Here is a 23,835-nt window from a genome sequence, read left to right as displayed (position 1 = left end):
CTTGTCACGCTGTTCATCCCTGCCTCCTTCCCTAATCTCCTGCTTCCTGAATTCTGTTACTTTGTTAACCCCTTCCATACATCATATCTAATGCATCTCCCACACCTAATCATTACAGATAGATCCTCCGTTCATATGCCACTTCTGGCATGTTGTTCTTCCTTGCGTTCTCTCCTAATCTCCTCCGTCTTGAATTCTGCTATTCTTAACCCCTTCCATGCACCATTCCAATGTCTCATTCACTTCATACACATATCTCCATATCATTGTTGCCCTTATCCATCTATCTATTATCTGTTTATATTAAAATTTTGCCATTCTAATCTCCTTTGTACACTATGTTTAGTACATCTTTTATGCTACTCTGCTCTCCATTCCCTCTTTTCATCTTCTCCCTCTTTTGACCTCAACACACACCACATTTGCAATCTCTACTTGTTCCTACATTGAACCACCCCATATAACTTATTTTCTTCTTTTTTTGTTATTCATTTATATTTACATTTTCTTACCACATTCATGCCCCATCTTGTCATCCTCTATTGGCTCCCCTATGTATATAATTTACACCTATACTCTTACCCCATCCATCATTCCATATACTTGCCCTTTCCTCCCCCTTATTTTTCTGTTTTTCAGCTCACTTCTCACTCTTCAATTTTTCTTTTCTTTCCCTTTTCTCCCTCCCCTTGTTCTTCGTTTTTTGTCGTTTCTTCTTTTCTTCTCCTTTGTTATCCTCCTCCTTTTTTTTCCCCTCCTTTTTTCTTCCTTCATACATAATTTTCTAAATATCAAGATATGTTTCTCTTGTGAATCAAATACTGCTTATTATATAAGAATTATTATCATTATTATTTTTCACGATTTTCACTGAAAAATTCCTTTGTATTGTATACATTTTATGTTTTTATTTTTTTGATATCATATATTGATCATTGTTATTTTTGTATACAGTGCTTACTGAGGAAGGTCTATGGACCGAAAACGTTCTTTTGTTGTTATGCACATTAAATAAATCACACGTTGCAGCCAACCTTGGGAGTGCCTTGTATTCTTCTACTGCCTAACAGCTATGGCTATGAACGCCTGGAAATCAGCCCTGAAAAGGGCTGAAATAACCAGCAGTCCTAATCCCTACAGCACGGTGTAGATTGCACTATGTCTATAGCGCACACAGCAGGAGCGGGAGCAGCAGCGTGAGAGGTAACTGTCACCCACACACAGAAGGCAGATAACGGCGGCGACGGGGAAAATGGCCGTTTCTTATAAGGCAAGGACATGTGACATGCACAGCCTATGACACATGCCCTTGCTTGTCTGGGAAAAATCCACTTAGCTGTGTGTGTGTCTGTGATTGGCTGACATCCTGGCCTGCCCCACTGCACGTGCGATTAGGAAAAAAAAAAAAAATGGCGATCGGCATTCTATCAGCACTCAGCAGCAGCACAGATCTAAACCACGTCCCCCCCCGCACACTATACACTGAAATTTGATAATAGCGTGAATCACGGTGACTCACACTATTACAGTGAAAAGCCAGCTAGTAACTAGCTAGGCTTTTTGTTGATCGAACCGTTCTCGAACGTAACTCGAACTGTCGAGCTTTTAGCAAAAAGTTCGAATTCGATCTCGAGCACCCCCAAAAATCACTCAAACATGAAATTGGCGAGCCTGGAACCTCGCTTAACTCTAGTCATGTCCTTACAAATTCTCCAGGATAAGTTCAGTTTCCTCCTAATTTCCTTACATACGGCTATCATGTCTTTAAATATCACTGTTTGTCTTATTGTTGTGGGGAGGAAGCACTGTGGTGTATGTAGAAGTGCGGTTTTGTCCCACGGGTGGGGTTATGCTTTTTCTAGTTCAATGTCTGAATACCAGATAGAGCCCTTGAGCCAGTCTATTATTGTCTAGATATGCACGCTAAGTTATACCCGCTTAGGTTTAGCATTTTTGTACCTCCCTCTTCTCTGGACATCATGAGTTTTTGTAGCTTTATACGGGGATGATGGCCTTTCCATATAAACTTTCTTATGGCAGTATTAATTCTATTAACCTCATCATGTTTTAATAACATTGGGGGTGTTTGTAGAGGATACATCAATTTAGAGATGATCATTATTTTTAGCAAGTGTATACTTCCCAGTACACTTGAGTAGGTTCTGCCATCTTTCTAATTCTGCTTGTAACTTAGATATAACCGGCGGAAAGTTTAATTTGTAAACCAAGTCTATTTTGTTTCCTAGCATTATTCACAGATATTTTATCCTTGTTTTGGCTAGTGGTATACCACCCAAACCTTCCTCCTTATTTGTTTCCTCTGTTCTTTTCTCTGAGATAGAAGATTTCACACTTAGCCTTATTCAATAGAAATACTGTGAATTTACCATATTCCCCAAAGAATACCAAAACCTTTCTTCGATCTCTGTCTACATTGTATATATATAGTATCATCTGCAAAGTACGCCGCTTTTAAAATTTTGTTCCCTATCGCTATACCGCTAAATGGCGCAAATTATTCTAAATATGGTGCTAACAGTTCCAATGCCAAGTAAACTAAGAGTGGTGATAATGGGCATCACTGCCGTGTTCCCTTCTAGAGCAGAAAGGCGCCCATCAAATGTACCTTTATTTGTATCTTTGCCAAAGGTGTGATGTATATTATTTTTATGTAGTGTCTCTCTCCTCTCATCTATCATGGCATCTACATGTCACATATTCTGATCGGCCTCCTGATGAACCATAGGGGAGACGCGTTGAGGCAGGGACTCATATGCATGGCATCAGAACAATAAGTATCATTAATTTACAACTTCCCTTTAATAATCTGCTTGTCTGTTTGGCACATTATGCACTTTAAGGCAGGGGCTCATATGCATGGCATCAAAACGATAGGTACCATTACTTTACGACTTCCCTGTAATTATCTGCTTGTCTGTTTTGCACATTATGCACTTTATTAGGCACGTGCACTTTTTTTGTGTAACATTTGTCCTCTATGTGAACTGTTCACGCATGGTGCATGCTGTCTATCAGTGACGTGCATCCAACTCGCACCAGGGTAGTATGTATTTAGTACAGCTTGTTAGCTTTGGGTAAGTGTACAGTATTTGCATTGCATACATTTCTTCTTTTATATAATTAATAAGATAAATATATTAATGGGTTAATTCCCCTATGTAAATCAAATGTTTGTACGAGAAAAATGTCTTATCGTCTGCTGCTTTAAAAAATAAATAATATAAGCATAAATATGTATTTCTGCCCTCTTAGACATAATGTATGTTTCTTTCTTTATACACTGTGTCTGTTTGCACTGATGCAATCTAGTTAGAATAATAGGTAACTAAGTAGTTTTTTTATTTTCACCACATCAGCTGATGTGACACACCTTAAAAGAAGTCAGCTGACATTGCAGGCTAAGACTAGTCAAAGCGCTTGTTACAGTGTGAAATGGCCGTCGTCCGCTTGCCGCTCCCGCACTCCCCTCTCCCCCACATGCTGTAATTCATATGCATTGAATAAAGCTGAAAAACCTCATGGTGAGATGCCGCCTTTCTTCCTTCGTTTGGATTCTTCTGAACAGTGACGGCACTGTGGGCTGAGCACCGCCTGGAGTTACTAATCCCATCCACGAACGGCTATACACCACGTTTGTAAGTACGGCTCCACTCCAGTCTTTATGCCGCAGTGCCCGATTTTTTTCTTCTTTTTTTGTATATCCAGGGTAGTATGTATTTAGTACAGCTTGTTAGCTTTTGGGTAAGCGTACAGTATATGCGTTACATACAGTACATTTCTTCTTTTGCTGTGGTATTACAAGTCTCAATATGCTTTATATTATGTGTATATGTTATTATTAAAGTGATTAGTACTTATGCCATTACTTTTGTACTGTTATGTGGATTGTGTTGGATCCACGCCCATGGATCATTATTATTTTTAAAAATACTTCTTATTAATGTTTTCTTCGACATTCTTTTTTATTGATTGGTGATCACTGACCATATTACATCTCCATGTCCAAGGCAAGCGTCACAGAACTCATGTAATCTGGACTAACGACACATCTGACCCCAGGAGTGTGTGACAGCCAAAAGTACAGGTGGATGCGGGATGCTGATGTGATGCCCTGGACCCCAAGGGTCACAGGTAATAACATCTACCACATACACACACACCCTCATCACCTGTGAGGTCACACACATGTCACCCGAAAGGGAGACATGATGCCTCCCTCAGAGCAAGTAGAGCACACCAGGTGGGCGGAGTTAGGTGGAAAGGCACGCCCACCGAGATGACTACTGTCCTGGGGCAGGACGTTCAGACAGAAAAAGTTTGGAGTTGACAATGAGTGGTAGAGGAGCAGCTGTCAGGGACCCAGGTAGGAGCCTGGGCTCCTTAGAGAACGTCAGGCAGGCAGACGGTGGTGGCCATCTGCAGGAGTACCGGTACAGCAACCGGCGGAACCGTACGGACCGGGCCTGGGTTGGAGCCCACCAGTCCCGAACCGGGGAGTCAACCGTGTACCGGAGCACCAACAGGAGGGTACTCAGACCCCGTCCTAGCTTAGAAGCCACTGAGTATAGGCAAATTGACTGATTGCTGGCCGGACCTCACAGGTTCATCCACACCCAAAGTCCCGAAAGAAGGCAAAAGCCCATCGAGACCGGGTGAGCGCCACCGCCAAGGGCCAAACACCCGACGGGCCAGTGCCTGCGGGCAACCGAGGGCTCCTCCGGCAGCTCAACGCCGGGGAGCGGGCCACCACTGCTTAGGCAGGGAGGGCTGAAACACAAACATCTAGAGGTGCACTGGAAAAGGGGCTACCATCAACCCCACAGGGGACATCAGCAGCCGGCCGCAGGGACTGACCTCTACCGAACTTTGGTTTACCAGTGACTCTGAGTGTGAATCAATCGTGAGTACACCAGTGCCATCCGGGCACGATACTACACCGTGGCACTGCGCCCTGCACCCCGACGACGACATCACCCCCCTTCCAGTCCCCCACTGGGTCCCCGGGACACACCGCCTCTACCCACGGAGGGGCTAACATCTCAGCTGCGGCCGCAACACCGATCCCGGACGAGCCCGCCATCACTCCAGCCGCAGCGGTGGTGTGTTCCCCGTCACCACGACCCGTGGGTGGCGTCATGACCTGTTACACGACCACCAAACCCCAAACAGCCTCCCCTTAACAAGAGCGACGTGGCCCCCGGTCCGGAGGCGCTCGTGCCACCGAGAACCCAAGCCCGGACCTCGAGCGGCTCGGCCCGAGGAAGCGGCCGGGCCCCTCTCAGGGCGGTACACTGAGAATGCAGATAAGGGCGATATATATCGGTATTGCTTAGGATTTGAGGTAACAGACTTTTGGTAGAGATGTTTCCACGGGGTTATAGAGAACGTCAGAGTCCCTAAAATGAGGAACAAAATGTCCCCCTGCAGCTTAGAGAAGAAAAACACAGAATAGGACGATGCAAATAATACAACTTTATTAATTTACCAATAAAAGCAACAGTGATAAAACTGCTTGCAAGTGACAAGAGACATGACAAGCACACAGGGGTACCTAGAGATATATATATATATCTAATATATAAAGCTGAATGTGTGTGTGTATGTGTGTATGTCCGGGATTGCCATCCGCACCGTCGCAGCTACAGCCACAAAATTTTGGACACTCACACTTCTGGACCCCGAGAGCGTCATAGGCTATGTTTTGAGTGGAAATTTTAACCCCGCTCTTTACAGTTATTCGCCAAAAAACCTGCCTCCATTAAAGCGAATGGAGCTCGGAGCCACAGTGCAGCAAGAACTTCAGAAGAATGCGCAGCCACGCCCTTATATGGAATGTTGGCGTGTCACACTGCAGCCAGGGAAAGAGACAGACACAGACAGGGAAAGAGGCAGACACAGACAGGGTAAGAAACAGACATAAACAAGGTAAGAGACAGACACAAAGAGATAGACACAGACAAAGATGCAGACAGACAGGGAAAGAGACAGACAGGGAAAGAGACAGACAGGGAAAGAGACAGACAGGGAAAGAGACAGACAGGGAAAGTGATAGACAGACAAAGAGATAAAGAGAGATATATACAGAGGGGGAGACAGACAGAGAATGAGAGAGAAACAGAGAGACAGTTACTATCCCGGGCAGCGCCAGGTGCTATGTTGTCAGGCGAAATTTTAACCCCGCGCGTTCCAATTTACCAATCAATTTTGACCCTATCTACATAATGGGGAAAAAGTGAAACAAAAAGTGTCGGGGGCAAATTGACAGCTGCCAGATGTGAACAAAGGGGGGCTTAAAGAATGAGAGTGATGGCGCCAAAGAGTATATACCATACAGTTGCTAAGGTAGGGCCTCGACATGGGATACTCACCACACTCGGGGATATGAACACACACACAAAATGCGACACACACTACCACGTACTTGAACACATATACCACCCTCAGCACACATCTCACCACACATACACCAACCTCGCCACATAATCGCCCTAAACACACACAGGTCTGGTATTATCCTTCAAAAATAAAAATCTGATTAATAAACAGCCAAACTACAAGAACAACAAATGTACCATATAGGAAATACGGCAGCTGTCAGTCACATGACCTGTCTATATGTGTATGTGTGAGCTAATATATACTGTCAGGGGGGAGGGCTTTCTGTTGCCTGGAGATTTATCAGGCTGCCAATAGCAACCAATCACAGCTTAGCTTCTATTTTGCTACAGTTTATTAATCTGAGCTCTGATTGGTTAATATTGGCAACAATTTAATTACATTTCTATCTATTTGTTCTGTGGTTTTTGTGTGCAGAATACATTTTTGTTAATACATTCTATTTTTTTAACAGCATTTATTAACCCGGGCGAAGCCAGGTAGTACAGCTAATATATATATATATATATATTGTGAGGTATCAACCGGCTGTATTACAAAGGGCCGGTATGTTTTGCAGAAGCGTGGGTGCTCTGCAATGTGAAGCTGGCTGGGACCTGTGGTTCCACAGGATTGCATTACATGCAGAGCCATGGAAGGGTGTGTGATGCTGATTACACACTCCTTACCACCTGTGGGTGTGGCTCCAGGGGTTAAAGCAATCCTGTCTCTGAACCTGGGAAAAGTGTGTCTAGGGCAGTCTAGAGAGAGACTGGCTCTAGATGTCCAGTGTGTGGACTGGAAACAAGTGAGAGCAGAGCCAGGAGCTTTGGGTGTATCAGCCTGCATGGAGGCTGATCACAAGGCTCTGATATTGAGTCTGAGGTGAGTGCAGCCAGGCCAGGGCTGTAGGGCCGAATCTCTCCTGGAGGAGAGACAGACAGGGGTCTGCAGAGGGCCCTGGGTGCTGGAAGGAACCTTGGCTAGAGTTGTACGCTGGCAGGAGCCAGAGAGTGGGGAAGTTGCTAAACTTCCATTATGGACTTATTGTTTATGTTTGAGGGCAGTTTATGCTGAGTGTTTTTAATAAACTGCCAGAATTTCTATGAAGAGACTGTGTACGTGTGTTGCTGAAGCTACCTCACACCGCTGCAAGCGAGTGAAACCCCCACGTTGCAGGGCGCAACGTTACAATATATATATATATATATATATATATATATATATATATATATATATATATATATACAGTGCCTACAAGTAGTATTCAACCCCCTTCAGATTTAGCAGGTTTACACATTCGGAATTAACTTGGCATTGTGACATTTGGACTGTAGATCAGCCTGGAAGTGTGAAATGCACTGCAGCAAAAAAGAATTTCTTTTTTTTTTTTTTTAAATTGTGAAAAGTTTATTCAGAGGGTCATTTATTATTCAACCCCTCACACCACCAGAATTCTGTTTGGTTCCCCTAAAGTATTAAGAAGTATTTCAGGCACAAAGAACAATGAGCTTCACATGTTTGGATTAATTATCTCTTTTTCCAGCCTTTTCTGACTAATTAAGACCCTCCCCAAACTTGTGAACAGCACTCATACTTGGTCAACATGGGAAAGACAAAGGAGCATTCCAAGGCCATCAGAGACAAGATCGTGGAGGGTCTCAAGGCTGGCAAGGGGTACAAAACCCTTTCCAAGGAGTTGGGCCTACCTGTCTCCACTGTTGGGAGCATCATCCGGAAGTGGAAGGCTTATGGAACTACTGTTAGCCTTCCACGGCCTGGACAGCCTTTGAAAGTTTCCACCTGTGCCGAGGCCAGGCTTGTCCGAAGAGTCAAGGCTAACCCAAGGACAACAAGGAAGGAGCTCCGGGAAGATCTCATGGCAGTGGGGACATTGGTTTCAGTCAATACCATAAGTAACGTACTCCACCGCAATGGTCTCCGTTCCAGACGAGCCCGTAAGGTACCTTTACTTTCAAAGCGTCATGTCAAGGCTCGTCTACAGTTTGCTCATGATCACTTGGAGGACTCTGAGACAGACGGGTTCAAGGTTCTCTGGTCTGATGAGACCAAGATCGAGATCTTTGGTGCCAACCACACACGTGACGTTTGGAGACTGGATGGCACTGCATACGACCCCAAGAATACCATCCCTACAGTCAAGCATGGTGGTGGCAGCATCATGCTGTGGGGCGGTTTCTCAGTCAAGGGGCCTGGCCATCTGGTCCGCATCCATGGGAAGATGGATAGCACGGCCTACCTGGAGATTTTGGCCAAGAACCTCCGCTCCTCCATCAAGGATCTTAAGATGGGTCGTCATTTCATCTTCCAACAAGACAACGACCCAAAGCACACAGCCAAGAAAACCAAGGCCTGGTTCAAGAGGGAAAAAATCAAGGTGTTGCAGTGGCCTAGTCAGTCTCCTGACCTTAACCCAATTGAAAACTTGTGGAAGGAGCTCAAGATTAAAGTCCACATGAGACACCCAAAGAACCTAGATAACTTGGAGAAGATCTGCATGGAGGAGTGGGCCAAGATAACTCCAGAGACCTGTGCCGGCCTGATCAGGTCTTATAAAAGACGATTATTAGCTGTAATTGCAAACAAGGGTTATTCCACAAAATATTAAACCTAGGGGTTGAATAATAATTGACCCACAGTTTTATGTTGAAAATTTAACTGAGCAACATAACTTGTTGGTTTGTAAGATTTATGCATCTGTTAATAAATCCTGCTCTTGTTTGAAGTTTGCAGGCTCTAACTAATTTGCATCTTATCAAACCTGCTAAATCTGCAGGGGGTTGAAAACTACTTGTAGGCACTGTGTATATGTATATGTATATGTATATGTATATATATATATATATATATACACACAGCCAGGCCTCATATATACACGTCATATATACACACACTTAGCCAGACCTCGTATATATGCAGCCAGGCCTCATATATACATGCACACACACAGCTAGTCCTCATATATACATACAAAAAAAGCCAGGCCTCATATACACATACACACACACACACACACACGTAATACAACAAAGTACAAACATACGGAACCAAGTATGTATATATTTACCCTCAAATGAGTGTGTTGTGTGCACAAGCAGTGAAGCCTCAGCGGAGATCAGGATAAAGAAATCAGAAATCAACTTGCAGTGAAGTTCCAGCAAATCAACCCTGCATGACCCTGGCACCACCCCCAAGTCTGCTCCATGTGAGTGGCTGAATGCAGCTTTCGTACAGCAGTTTGTGCAGCTGCCGGCCTCCTGTCACTGCAGACAGGGAGCTTTGGCGCCGCAGCAGCCGCTCACACCATTAAGACAGATGGCTGGGTGGCCCGAAACCACTGCTCATGGACTGACCCCCCCCCCTGCGTCAATGGCCAGTCCGCCCCTGACCACAATCAAGTGTCTGCTTTCAGCATTGTAGATTAGGCCTTGCCTCCAACTCTGAGCTAAGACGGGTGGGTTGGTCACAGACAATAGGCAGGCCCTTCTTCTGCTGTGAACCCAAAAGTACTTGGTCTCTTGCCCATAAGTAGCCATTCTTAATATTTCTGGAACTATATTCCCTAGCCTTAGGCTATGTGCGCATGTTGCGTAATTACATGCTTTTACGCTGCTTTCTGCACCGCAGCGTAAAAGCTTGCGTCCTACGTCCCCAGCACAATATATGTAAATTTTGCAAAATCCATCCGCACATTGCATTTTAGAATGCAGCGTTTTACATGCTGCCAAAACGCTGCGTTCTAAAAAGCAACATGTCACTTCTTTTGTGCGTTCTGGATGCGATGTCGGTCAATCTCCCTCTGTCTGTCGGTCGGTCTCTTTCTCTGTCAGTTGGTCTGTCTGTCTTTCTCTGTCTGTCACTATCTATGTCCGTCGGTCGGTCTCTCCCCCTCTCTCATATTCACCGATCCCCTATCACCAGCGCGGTGCAGCACGGCTGTCACAAAACTCCGGCGGCTTTTCCTCTTTTGAAAATGCAGGCCGCTCATTATTCAATCTCGAATTCCCTGCTTTCCCTGCCCACCGGCGCCTATGATTGGTTGCAGTCAGACATGCCCCCACGTTGAGTGACAGCTCTCACTGCAACCAATCACAGCAGCCGGTGGGCGGGTCTATATCGTGCAGTAAAATAAATAAATAATTTTAAAAAAAAACGACGTGCGGTCCCCCCGAAGTTTGATACCAGCCAGAATAAAGCCACACGGCTGAAGGCTGGTATTCTCAGGATGTGGAGCTCCACATTATGGGGAGACCCCCAGCCTAACAATATCAGCCAGCAGCCGCCCGGAATTGCCGCATCCATTAGATGCAACAGTCCCGGGTCTCTACCCGGCTCATCCCGAATTGCCCTGGTGCGGTGGCAATCGAGGTAATAAGGAGTTAATGTCAGCAGCCCATAGCTGCCACTAAGTCCTAGGTTAATCATGGCAGGCGTCACCCCGAGATACCTTCCATGATTAACCTATAAGTTAAAGAAAATAAACACACACATCCAAAAAATCCTTTATTTGGAATGAAAGACAAAAAAACCCCACCCTTTTTCCTTACTTTATTAACCCCCAAATACCCATCCAGGTCCGGCGTAATCCACACGACGTCCCACGACGCTCTCAGCTCTGCTACATGAAGCTGACAGGAGCGGCCACAGACCACGACCGCTCTCTGTCTCTGTCTCTCTCTGCGAAGACGTCAGTCAGGTTACCCGCGGCCACCGCTGGATCCTCCAACTGTGACAGCAAGTCGCCCGACTGACTGAAGTGAGCTGCGCGATCAGCGATGAAGTCACAGGTGAGTTGCGGTCTCGGGTGGAGAAATCCAGCTGGCCACGGGTAACCTGAGTGACGGCAGCGCTAATCGCGCTGCTCACTTCAGTCACTCAGGGGATTAGCGGTCACCGGTGAGTCATTCACGGATGACCGCTAATCAGGACGCCACACACAGAGAGAGCCGCGGTATAACAATGAAGTCGTGGGAAGTTCATCCGAGTTCATTCTCATCGCGCGACTCTGTGTCTGCTGTCAGCGGGCATGTAGCAGAGCTGAATTTCCAGGGGAACGCACTGTCAAAAATGCATTGTGGATGCATTTTTTTTTTTACAAACTCAGTGTCCAGTCTGCCAGAGGGTGTGTTCTTTTCCGCACTGTCAACAACGCAACGTGCGCACATACCCTTAAACCGCTCCCAGAGATCCACTGCCTGCTTCTCAAAAAAATCCTCTGTAGAATATACCCAACGAATTCTTAGAAATCGCCCTATGTACACCACTTTGATCATGGAAAATGAGTGTGTCGATGTAGCATGTAGAAGGGCATTTATTGATGTTTCCATTCTAAGGGGTACTTTGCACGCTGCGACATCGCTAGACGATGATAGAGATGCCGAGCGCAATAGTACCTGCCCCCTTCGCACATGCGACATCTTGTGATAGCTGCCGTAGCGAACATTATCGCTGCGGCAGCTTCACACGCACTTACCTGCCCTGCGAAGTCGCTCTGGCCAGCGACCCGCCTCTTTCCTAAGGGGGCGGGTCGTGCGACGTCACAGCGGCGTCACATGGCAGATGGCCAATAGAAGCGGAGCGGCGGAGATGAGTGGGACGTAAACATCCCGCCCACCTTCTCCCTTCCGCATAGCCGCTGGAGGCAGGTAGGCAGATGTTCCTCGCTCCTGCGGCTTCATACACAGCGATGTGTGCTGCCACAGGAACGAGGAACAACATCGTACCTGTCGCTGCAGCGAAATTATGGAAATGACCGACACTACACAGATCACCGATTTTCGCCGCTTTTGCGATCGTTTATCAGTGCATCTAGGCTTTACACGTTGCGACGTCGTTACCGGCGCCGGATGTGTGTCACTTTTGACCCCGACGATATCGCAGTAGCGATGTCGCAACGTGCAAAGTGCCCCTAAGATATCTAAACAGATCTATCAGGGGTAATTAATACCTTTAGATCCAGAAACTCAATCTCCATTGGATCACTTTGAAAAGTCAACTTGATTGTTCAAATTAAGGAAAGACACAAAGTCCTGCAGCTCATGGACGGCTCCCCTCTAAATGATGAATATATCATGTGTGTACCGAAGCCAGCACTGCCCTTGGGAGGCCGTGTAGGTGCTGTCACTGAACACCTCCCTCTCCCAATAACCGAGAAAGATGTTAGCGTAAGATAGTGCACGTGCTGTGTCCATCGCAGTGCCGCACTTTGGGAGGAAGAACTGGTCCTTGAACAAAAAGAAGTTGTGTGTTAAAATAAATTCCACTAATTCCAAGACAGGATTCTGTAAAGGTGATCCCCAATTACTCATGTTCAGGAAATAGCTCACTGCTTCAAGGCCATGCTGGTGTTGGATAAATGTGTACAGGGCCTCCACATTAGTGGCCGCCAGTAATACATCATTTTCCAGAGATAGGCCATCGATTCTCTTCAGGACGTCCGAGGTGTATCTAACATAGGAGGGCACCATCTCCACCAAGTGTGCAGATAATGTTCAATAAATTTACATAATGGGTCACATAGCCTTCCAATGCTAGAGACAATCAGACATGACGGGGAACACCATAGGTCCTTGTGAATCTTTGGCAATAGATAGAAGGTAGGAGTTACCGTAAATTTAGTATAGAGTCCCTCAAATACTTTTTTAGTGATTATGCCCTGTGTAAGAGCCAAATCCAAAATACCCAACAAGTCAGTAGCAAACTTGTTGGTTGGATTATGGGACAATGATGTATAAGACTCTCGATCCTTCAACTGCTTGATGGCCTCCCTCATACATTTGAGTAGGTCAGGCCACTACATTCCCTTCCTTGTCTGCAGGCTTGAAGACAACCTCATCAAGGGACTTCAACTCATCCAGTGCCTCCCTCTGTTTCATGGAGAAGTTGTGTCTGCTACTTGTAAACTGGAGCTCTTCTAATATCTCTTTATCACCATCTAGTGACCAACTGTGGTAATACTTGTAGAATTACCTTTCTGCTATGGACCTACTCATCACTATGTATATTATTATTGTCATTGCTAGACTCCTCTGTTCGTTGTGCTGACTGGTGTTGTGTCTGTGTGGATCTTTCTCTGTACACCCTGATCTATATTGTATCTTGTTATGTGCTGTAATACGTTTTTATCCCTTTTTCTGATATGAATGTTTTTTGATAAATAAAGGTGCTTTAATTAGTTAAAATGGATTTTTTCGGCTTCTAAGGTCCTTTATACACTCCAAGTTTGCTCTATGGTATTGTAGACGCAACTGTATACCCGGTTTGTCTACAGGGCCTTATATGGCTGGAACCTGAGCCACGAGGTCCAGCCTTTCTATGGCCTTTTACTAATCTGGCTTTTATTATAAAACACAAGGGGTTGTGGAACAGAAATAAGATTTGTCTGTTCTCCAACGCTCGCACCACAGTAGTGTTTAGTTAGAATAGCTTATTAGCAGTTTGGTAAGTGTGCAGTATTTGCATTACATACTTTTCTACTGCTGTTGTGTTGTCACAAGTCTCAGTGTGTTTTATGGTATGTGTATGTTTATCCCTATGGATGGTTAGCACATATGTCATAACTCTTGTACTATTCTGCAGTATCTCTGTCACATGTACCATTATTTAACAGATATTGTTTCTTAACAACCTTTTCTGCATATTTCCTGTTGATTGCTTGATCACTGACCATATTACATCTCCGTGTCCTGCAGGCGAGCATCACAGAATTCATCCATTCTGGATTAACAACATGTCTGATCCAAAAGAACAGCTGGATGCAGGATGTTGAAGAATGCAGGTTAGGGGCGATATTTATTTGTGATATCTGATCCATTATTTAATGTTACATTTAGCAGAGATGTTTAGTAGGGGGCTGAAGAGAAGTACACAGAGTCCCTAAAAATAAGTACAAAATACCGCTCTGCAAGTCCATGCCAGAGGTCTTATCAGTGTTTCACCCCTTTCCAACCTTGACCGTACTGTTATGTCCTAGTTTAACATCACTTCATGACCAATGACGTAATAGTACGTCCAAGCAATCGCGTGGGCACAGGGGATGTGTGATCATAAATCCAAAACCGGAAATAGAGATCCATATTATATCCATAAATGCAAATCAACCAAACTAGACTTGTTAACGTACATTAAACTTGCATATTAGTACTTATTAATCAAAAAAAAGCTCTATTCTGAAATGTGTTGGGATTAGACATAGATTGCCAGTGTTCTATGATGCAGTGGTCTGTATTAGGCAGGGTCTACTGGGTCTTTGTTGCTGCCCATATGTAATCTGCCAGAATTAAGAAATTGAGTTAAAATTTGTCTGTTATCACTCTTTAACATTGGAAGAGGCACAGTGACGATAATGTTTTATCTACTGAAGCCTGGAATTACCAGCAGATATTGTGGTCCTGTCCTATTCACTAGAATAAGACATTTGCACATTATCTGATGATCGTGCATGTGCACTGTAAGTATTCTGTAACTGTGACATCATCGGCATTGCACATCTCCTGATGTGAGAGCAACAAATACATGTAATGACTGGTGTTTCGTACAAGTAGTCAATGTGTAATATTTGTCCTCCATGTGAACTGCTCACTTGCATGGTTCATGGTGGATTCTGTCCAACTCGTACCAGGGTAGTATTTATTAAATAAAGCTTGTTAGCTTTTGGGTAAGCGTCCAGTATTTCCATTACATACATTTCTTCTTTTGCTGTGGTATTACAAGTCTCAATATGCTTTATATTATGTGTATATGTTTATTATCATGGGTGATTGGTACTTAGGCCATTAATCTCATACTGTTATGAGGATTGTGTTGGATCCACACCACATGGAACACTATTTTTTTTAAAAAAACTTCTTATGAATATTTTCTTCTACATTTTTTCTATTGATTGATAATCCCTGACCATATTATATCTCCATGTCCAAGGCAAGCGTCACAGAACTCATGTAATCTGGACTAACAACACATCTGACCCCAGGAGTGTGTGACAGCCAAAAGTACAGGTGGATGCGGATGCTGAAAATGCAGGTAAGGGCGATATATATCGGTATTGCTATGAATTTATGGTGACAGACATTTGACAGATGTTTGGAGGGGGTTATAAAGAACTTCATAGAGTCCCAAAAAGAGGAACAAAATGTCCCCATGCAGTTCCATGCTAAAGGCCTAATCTGTGTTCAACTAACAGAATGAACATGGATTACAGACCTCTACAACTCCTTTCTGTTGACATTCACTCTGGATTAACAACATGTCTGATCCCTGTGTGTGGGACAGCCAAAAGAACAGCTAGATGCAAGATATTGAAGAATGCAGTTAAGGGGAGATATTTATCAGTAGGGTCTAGAATTTACGATAGCAGATCCACATCTTCATAGTACCTCATAGGCACTAATTCCAGCTCTGCAGCAGACTGCTGGTATACACACATCTGTTATGGTACTAATACAGACATGTCTTCATAGTACTTCATAGGCACTAATTGCAGCTCTGCAGCAGAGTGCTTGTATACACACAACTGCAGTGGCAATAATACAGACACGTCTCTACAGTACCTCATATACAGACACGTCTCTACAGTACCTCATAATTCAAGCTCTGCAGCAGTGTAACTCTTTTAAACAATACATTCTTTGAGGCATATTCCATTTTGCTCACACTTTAGTGCTCCAATAATTGTTACCTTTTTATATCTTACTCTTTTGTTGGTCTGAGGTCCCATTCATTGTATGTGCTACCCGTCCCTTTTTAACGTTTGTTTTTTGAATAAAATACACAACAGTTGTAGGCCACATTCACATGACCGTTCCGTTTTTGCTCCTCAAAAATCGTTCCTTTTTTTCACGGATGCATCCGTGTGGCATCCGTGTGACATCTGTTCCGTTCCGTATACAGTCCGTGTGTCATCCGTGTGCCTTCCGCGGTCCACAAAAAAATTTAAGCAGCTAGAAAGATAAATAGATGGGTAGATATAAAGATAGATAGATAGATATAGAGACAGAGAGATAGAGGGATAGATGAATGAATGAACAGATGGATAGATAGATAGAGGGATAGATAGATAATAGATGAGAAAGACATATATAATGTCCCACCCCCCTGCATATTCTAAGCTGGCACCCTTTAGTGACTTTCATGTGGCACTAAAGTGTGCTTAGCCTTGTATTTAGCCAAATAATAAATAAATAATTAAAAAAACAAACAACGTGGGGTCCCCCCTATCTTTTGTAGCCAGCTAGGGTAAAGCAGATGGCTGCAGCCTGCAAACCACAGCTGGCAGCTTCACCTTAGCTGGTAATTTAAAACAGAGGGCACCCCATGCTGTTATTTTAAATTAAATAAATAATTTAAAACAAACAACGTGGGGTCCCCCCCAAATTTGATCACCACCAAGGTAAAGCGGACAGCTGTGGTCTGGTATTCTCAGACTAGGGAGGTCCACCATTATTGGACACTCCTAAGCCTAAAAATAGCAGGCCACAGCCACCCCAGAAGTGGCGCATCCATTGGATGTGCAAATCCTGGTGCTTCGCCCCAACTCAACCCATTGCCCTGGTGCGGTGGCCAACGGGGTAATATATGGGGTTGTTGCCAGATGTGTAATGTTACCTGGCATCAAGCCCTGGGGTTAGTGATGACACGCATGATGATACCCGACATCACCAACCCAGTCAGTAATAAAAAAAAAATAGACAACAAAAAAAGTTTTATTTCAAAAAACACACCCCAAAACATTCCTTCTTTCACCAATTTATTGAAAAGAACAATCAAATCCGTGTCCGGCGTAATCCAATAAGGGGGTCCCACGACAATCCATACCATAGTCGCTGTCCCAGTCAATGAAGAACAGAATTTTCCCCATTGGCTGGGAGAGCAGTGCAGTGACTTGAGCTTACATCAATAGGTCAGCCCAGGTCACTGCAGGGGATGACGAGCGCCGACGTCATGACGTTAGATGAGATCATTACCTGCTGTGACGATCTCCTGTACTCCTGACGTCAGCGCTGTCACTGACTTCCATTGTCCGCCGCGTTCACAGCGAATAATCGCTGGAGCCTGTGACGTCACCGCTAGTGACAGTCTCGGCCCGCCCGCGAGACGTGATGTAAGAACGCGACGGGCATAGATGGCAGTGATGGAGCTGACGTCAGTAAACCACAAAGTGGTTCTGTATATCTTTTTTTCCTATTGTTTTGCTTCTTCAGTATGAAAAATGCTGTGGTGACAGGTAAGTCAGGTAAGTGATCCCCTCCTTGTTTGTTTTGTCTTTCCCTTCATGTTAGTTAGGCACACAGGACAGGTAGTATGCTCTTCGCTCTTGTCCCGTCTGATGCGCAAGCACAACTAATTGGGGAAGAAGTCATTACCCATTTATGGAGGACAGACAAGAAGTACCTGGTCGCTTGGAGCATGAGAATGTGGAATGGCTCCGCTCTGTACAACCAAGGATCTAGCCCTCAATGTCCAAGTACAGAGTAGGGGGGTGAAAACTAGCTCTTCACCTCTATGGGCGCCTAGTCCTTTATGCAAAGAGTTTCTAAATTTGACAAATTTCTTTAATTTTCAGGGACCCACAAAGTGGCCTTACACAGTCTGCAAAGCCGCCACGTGGTCCAGCCTACATACCTTTGCCAGGTTTTACCAAGTGCACACCCAGGCGTCAGCGGATGCCTGCCTTGGGAGAAAAGTGTTGCAGGCGGCTGTCGCACACTTATGAAAGGGTGGTGCACATTTGGACAGAGCATTCTCACAGAAGTTTGTTCTATGGATCTGTGTGATTTCTTCTTTACCCACCCAGGGACTGCTTTTGGACGTCCCATGGTCCTGTGTCCCCCAATGAAACGATAGAGAAAGAATGATTTTTGCGTACTCACCGTAAAATCTCTTTCTCTGAGTCTTCATTGGGGGACACAGCACCCACCCTGTTTAGATATTGGGTTGTTCTTATTTTGCCGGATGATCCTGTTTTTTCCGAGACCGCGTTTTTTTGCACTCAGCATATATATGTATCTTGTGTTCAAATTGTCTCTCCAGTAAAGGAGACAAACTCTAGCACAGCGCCACCTATTGGAAGTAGTGATCCTAAAAGTCACAAGTGGATTTTTAACAATCCTTTGCAATATGACTCAGGATATATAAGCCAGATCAGAATCCCAATTTGCAGACATGGCGTTTCGGGGTGCTTGCCCCTCGTCAGTGCAAAGTATGGGGAGTCTGATCTGGCTGATGAGAAAGCTATGTGGGGACCACGGGGGAACACTATTCTCCTTAAGGAGACTTTGCAAGCCAGTCTGGCTGCCAAGTAAGGGGACTTATAGCTGCCACGCCCCTCTAGGAAATATTCAAATTGTCTCTCCATCTTGTGTTCAACACTTGTTACTGTTATAACCTTGATTAGTTATGGTTGTTCAGGTTTCTCCTACTACTGCTTGTACACTAAACTGGTGTAGATCCGCCTCAGGTTCAGGGTGTACACTGCTAGGGAGGAGCTAACTGTTTTTCTGTTTACTTAGTGTCAGCCTCCTAGTCACAGCAGCATACACTCATGGTCCTGTGTCCCCCAATGAAGACTCAGAGAAAGAGATTTTACGGTGAGTAGACAAAAATCCTTCTTTTTCTGGCAGATGTCCTTCAAGCCCTAAGCCCCAAAATCTTTGGCCGTCCTAATAACCCTATGTTCTTACATTGAACATAGCATTGGCACATTTCTGTGCCAAATGTCATTTAGCACCAACATCTTCCACATTACTTTTTCACTTAAAAGTCATCAGTCACAAGTCATCATGTTACTTGGATTCTGCACGTCTGGTCAGCCACTAGTTAATTCCACATAGTGGCTCCTTCATAATCAAATGCCCATCACGGACTGTAATCAAACATCATAGCTTTAGCAATTCATCCTCCAATAAACAATCACCTTATCCCACCATATTTCAGTAGGAAATCAACTCACCATAACGTGTCCACAGACATTCATATTCATAATGTACCTCACTGAACGCTATGGGCGCCGCCATTTCATATCCATTGCGCATGCTCACTGCATCACAATTAGAGATTAGCGAGCCTCTAGAGGCTCGAGTTCGGTTCGTCGAACGGAGGCCGCGTTCGAGTTCAGTTTGGCGAACGGCTCGACGAACCTCTCGAGCCCCATTGAAACCAATGGCAGGCAAACACAAACACATAAAAACACATTATAAATGTACACATACAGTTAATAAACATTGCCATAACACTTACCTGTCCCCGCGACGCGTCCTGCACTCTGTCTCCCGCCGCTTTTTTTTCTGATAATCGCTGCATCCTCACGGTAACCAGCACTGATGATAGGACCTTCCGTGACTGATGTCAAAAAAGCATGTGACCAGTCACATGTCTATTATCTCATTGGCTACAGACTGGTCACATGGCTAGACATCATTGCTAGGTCCTGTCAGTGCATCTCTCCGGTACGCCGTGCTCGTTTGTGCATCCCCGTGTAGCGGTGAGATGCTCTGGCACATGGTCTGCTCCCCGTTCTGCTTCCCCACTTCCGTTATTCACCTGCTGCAACAGCCGGTCAATAACAGAGATCACTGTTGCTATAGCAACGTGCCTGTCAGCGGTGACGTGACCGCTTACAGCACGCAGCTGCTGCTCACTCACTGAGTGATATAGACTGCACCACGGGAAGCAGCGTCTTCCCCCATGCAGTGCTGTCTGATGTAGCAGAGCTGCATGGGTTGAAGGAGAAAGAAGAAAGAAGACCATGGATCGTGGAGGGATGAGGAGGAGTAATAAACATGGAGTCTCTAATGTGTCTCTGTATTTATTTCTATTAAAGTATTTTTTCTCTGTGTGGTGTGTTGTTTTTTTTTAACCCTTTATTGGAGATTCTTAATGGCCGGGTCAAACTTGCCTGACATTAAGAATCTCTGACTTAATACTAGCTAGTAAAACAAAGCTAGTATTAACTCATAATTACCCAGCAAGCCACCCGGCATCAGGGTAGCTGGAAGAGTTGGATACAGCGCCAGATGATGGCGCTTCTATGAAAGCGCCATTTTCTGGGGCGGCTGCGGACTGCAATTCACAGCAGAGGCGCCCAGAAAGCTCGGGCTAACTTGTGCTGCGGATTCCAATCCCTAGTTGCCTAGTTGTACCTGGCTGAACATAAAAATGGGGCGAAGCCCACGTTGTTTTTTTTTTAATTATTTCATGAAATTCATGAAATAATTAAAAAAAGGGCTTCCCTATATTTTTAGTTCCCAGCCGGGTACAAATAGGCAGTTGGGGGTTGGGTGCAGCCGTACCTGCCTGCTGTACCTGGCTAGCATATAAAAATATGGCGAAGCTGACGTCTTTTTTTTTAGTGGGCAAAAAACTCCTGCATACAGTCCTGGATGGAAAAGGAATGAAGGTTTTATCCAGCTCACCTGCTTGATAGGAGACCGAGACCTGTGGACCGTGCAAGGAAAAAGTCGGCAATTCTTTGGTAATGATGAAGGAAGATATTCCAGCAACTTGAGTCCAAAAATCTCTGTGAGATTGACTAAGAACCAAGTGTTTGAAACGCGTCCTCTCTGTCTTGGGTTTGTTTCACCCCAACATGGACTTTTTAATATGTAAATAATAAAGAATCAACGTTTTAAAGAATTTCCTGTTTGGACTCAAGTTGCTGGAATATCTTCCCTCAGTCCTGGATGGAGTATGCTGAGCCTTGTAGTTCTGCAGCTGCTGTCTGCATTCCTGCATACACTAGTGAATGGAGCATACTGAGCCTTGTAGCTCTGCAGCTGCTGTCTGCTCTCCTCCATACAGACAGACAGCAGCTGCAGAACTACAAGGCTCAGCATACTCCATCCAGGACTGTATGCAGGAGTTTTTTGCCCCCCAAAAAAATTACATGGGCTTCGCTATGTTTTTGTATGCTAGCCAGGTACAGCAGGCAGCTACGGGCTGCCCCCATCCCCCAGCTGCCTATTTGTACCAGGCTGGGAACCAAAAATATAGGGAAGCCCTTTTTTTAAATTATTTCATGAATTTCATGAAATAATTAAAAAAAAATTACGTGGGCTTCGCCCAATTTTTGTGCCCAGCCAGGTACAACTAGGCAGCTGGGGATTGGAATCCGCAGCTCAGGGTGCCCAAGCTTTCTGGGCACCCTTGCTGCGAATTGAAGTCCGCAGCCGCCCCAGAAAATGACGCTTTCATAGAAGCGCCATCTTCTGGCGCTGTATCCAACTCTTCCAGCTGCCCTTCTGATGGGTGGCTCACTGGGTAATAATGGGGTTAGGCCTCGCTGTATATTATCAACTGGCCCTAAGCCTGAAATTCATGGTGTCACGCCAAAATTAGACATGGCCACCATGAATTTCTAGTACAGATAAAAAAAAACACAACACACAGAAAAATATTTTTATTAGAAATAAAACACAACACAATTAGTGACTCCATCTTTATTGAAATAAAGAACCCCCCTCCTCAGTAATCCTGGGTCAAGGGTCCCGCGCCGTCCAGTCCGGATCCAATATCATCTGATCGGTTTGCTGGAAGGCAAAGCGATCAGATGATGTGTCAGGTTCAAGGGCCTGAATCACATGGCACAGCAGCGGATTGTATAAACAGCTTTTATACAATCAGCTTATGCATCAGTGCAAAAAAAAAACTACACACTTCAGTGCAGGCTCCTGTCCGACAGCATCAGCTGATAGTTTAGCCAGCCGGGCGGTAAAAAGCCGGCCTCACCGCTCGACTTATAGTGTCTGCTGATTCCGTCAGGTGACCGCATCAGCTGATCATCACCAGGTCTGAGAGAGAGAGAGAAAAAAGAGAGGAGAGAAAGAGAAGAGAGAGGAGAGGGAGAGAGAGAAGAGAGAGAGGAGAGAGCAATGCAGCCTCATTCCGTGAACTGCTCCGATTTTAGAGGTGTGTCCCGCGGCTCACAGCTGATGTCCGGCTCCTCCCCTCAGTGCATAATTAATTAAATAAATTATAAATAATAATTATATTATAATATAGTATGTTTTCTCTGCCCTCTCTGAAACACTTTCTTCCCTCTCCTTGTCTGTAGTATGCTTTCTCAGCCCTCCCTGAAACACTTTCTTCCCTCTCCTTGTCCATAGTATATTTTCTCTGCTTTCCCTGAAACGCTTTCTTCCTTCTCTTTGTCCATAGTATATTTTCTCTGCTTTCCCTGAAACACTTTCTTCCCTCTCCTTGTCTGTAGTATGTTTTCTCAGCCCTCCCTGAAACACTTTCTTACCTCTCCTTGTGTATAGTATATTTTCTCTGCCCTCCCTGAAACACTTTCTTACCTCTCCTTGTGTATAGTATATTTTCTCTGCTCTCCCTGAAACACTTTCTTCCCTTTCCTTGTCTGTAGTATGCTTTCACTGCCCTCCCTGAAACACTTTCTTCCCTCTCCTTGTCTGTAATATGCTTTCTCAGCCCTACCTGAAACACTTTCTTCCCTCTCCTTGGGAGAGAAAGAGAGAGAAAGAGAGGGAGCGAGAAAGAGAGAAGAGAGAGAGGAGAGAGCAATGCAGCCTCATTCCGTGAACTGCTCCGATTTTAGAGGTGTGTCCCGCAGCTCACAGCTGATGTCCGCGTCCTCCCCTCAGTGCATAATAAAATTAAATTATAATTATAAATATATAATTATAATTTAAAAATAAAAAAAAATTAAACTCCTTACCGGGACCGGGGCTAGAACTCCTGAAGTTATGCTTCATTAGGCGACTGCTCTATCCACTAGTCTACTGCCTCTAATGATAAAGATAGGCAGATTTGGTAATCTTGACTTCTGCATTGCTGAAGTCTCTGCTGACAGCGCGATTCACTTCATTGCTACGTGGAGCTGATACAGCGCGATCGTGTTCTACGGTGCTGCTGCAGCTTCATGTAGGCGAGCTGACAGTGTCGTGTAGATTACGTCAGACCTGGAGGGGTATTTGGGGATTAATAAAAAGGAAAATGAGGTGTTTTTTTTGTCTTTTATTCCAAATAAAGGATTTTTCGCTGTCTGTGTTTCTTTCACTTTAGAATAAATAATAATTATAATTTAAAATAAAAAAAAAAATAAAAATCTTGACCAGGACAAGAACTGAAGTTATGCTTCTTAGGCGAGCGCTCTATCCACTAGTCTACTGCCTCTAATGATAAAGATGGGCAGATTTGGTAATCTTGACTTCTGCACTGCTGAAGTCTCTACTGAAAGCGCGATTTACTTCATTGCTACGTGGAGCTGATACAGCGCAATCGTGTTCTACGGTGCTGCTGCAGCTTCATGTAGCCGAGCTGACAGTGTCGTGTGGATTACGTTGGACATGGATGTGTATTTGATGATTAATAAAGAGGTAAATGAGGGTGTTCTTTGTCTTTTATTCCAAATAAAGGATTTTTCGCTGTGTGTGTTTCTTTACTTTCACTTTCAGTTTAATCATA

The 23,835-nt window shown here is 44.6% G+C and overlaps 1 long non-coding RNA gene across 5 annotated transcripts in view; it reads left to right on the top strand.

Annotated features, from left to right (window-relative positions):
• The window catches only part of LOC142316524 (uncharacterized), an 87,530-nt gene that overhangs the window by 642 nt on the left and 63,053 nt on the right, over positions 1-23,835 (top strand). For 2 of the 5 annotated variants that reach the window (XR_012754636.1, XR_012754632.1), the window contains exons 2-4: positions 4,029-4,152; positions 14,109-14,194; positions 15,337-15,438. This is a non-coding gene — a long non-coding RNA (uncharacterized LOC142316524). Of the gene's footprint in view, positions 1-3,586; positions 3,657-4,028; positions 4,153-13,234; positions 13,368-14,108; positions 14,195-15,336; positions 15,439-23,835 lie in introns of all 5 variants that reach the window. The other 3 variants (XR_012754634.1, XR_012754633.1, XR_012754635.1) reach the window with 3 other exon arrangements.

The sequence above is a fragment of the Anomaloglossus baeobatrachus genome, chromosome 1, assembly GCF_048569485.1.
Source record: "Anomaloglossus baeobatrachus isolate aAnoBae1 chromosome 1, aAnoBae1.hap1, whole genome shotgun sequence".
Classification (NCBI taxonomy): domain Eukaryota; kingdom Metazoa; phylum Chordata; class Amphibia; order Anura; family Aromobatidae; genus Anomaloglossus; species Anomaloglossus baeobatrachus.
Note: the sequence above shows the minus strand (reverse complement) of the source record. Positions and strands in the feature narration are given on the sequence as shown.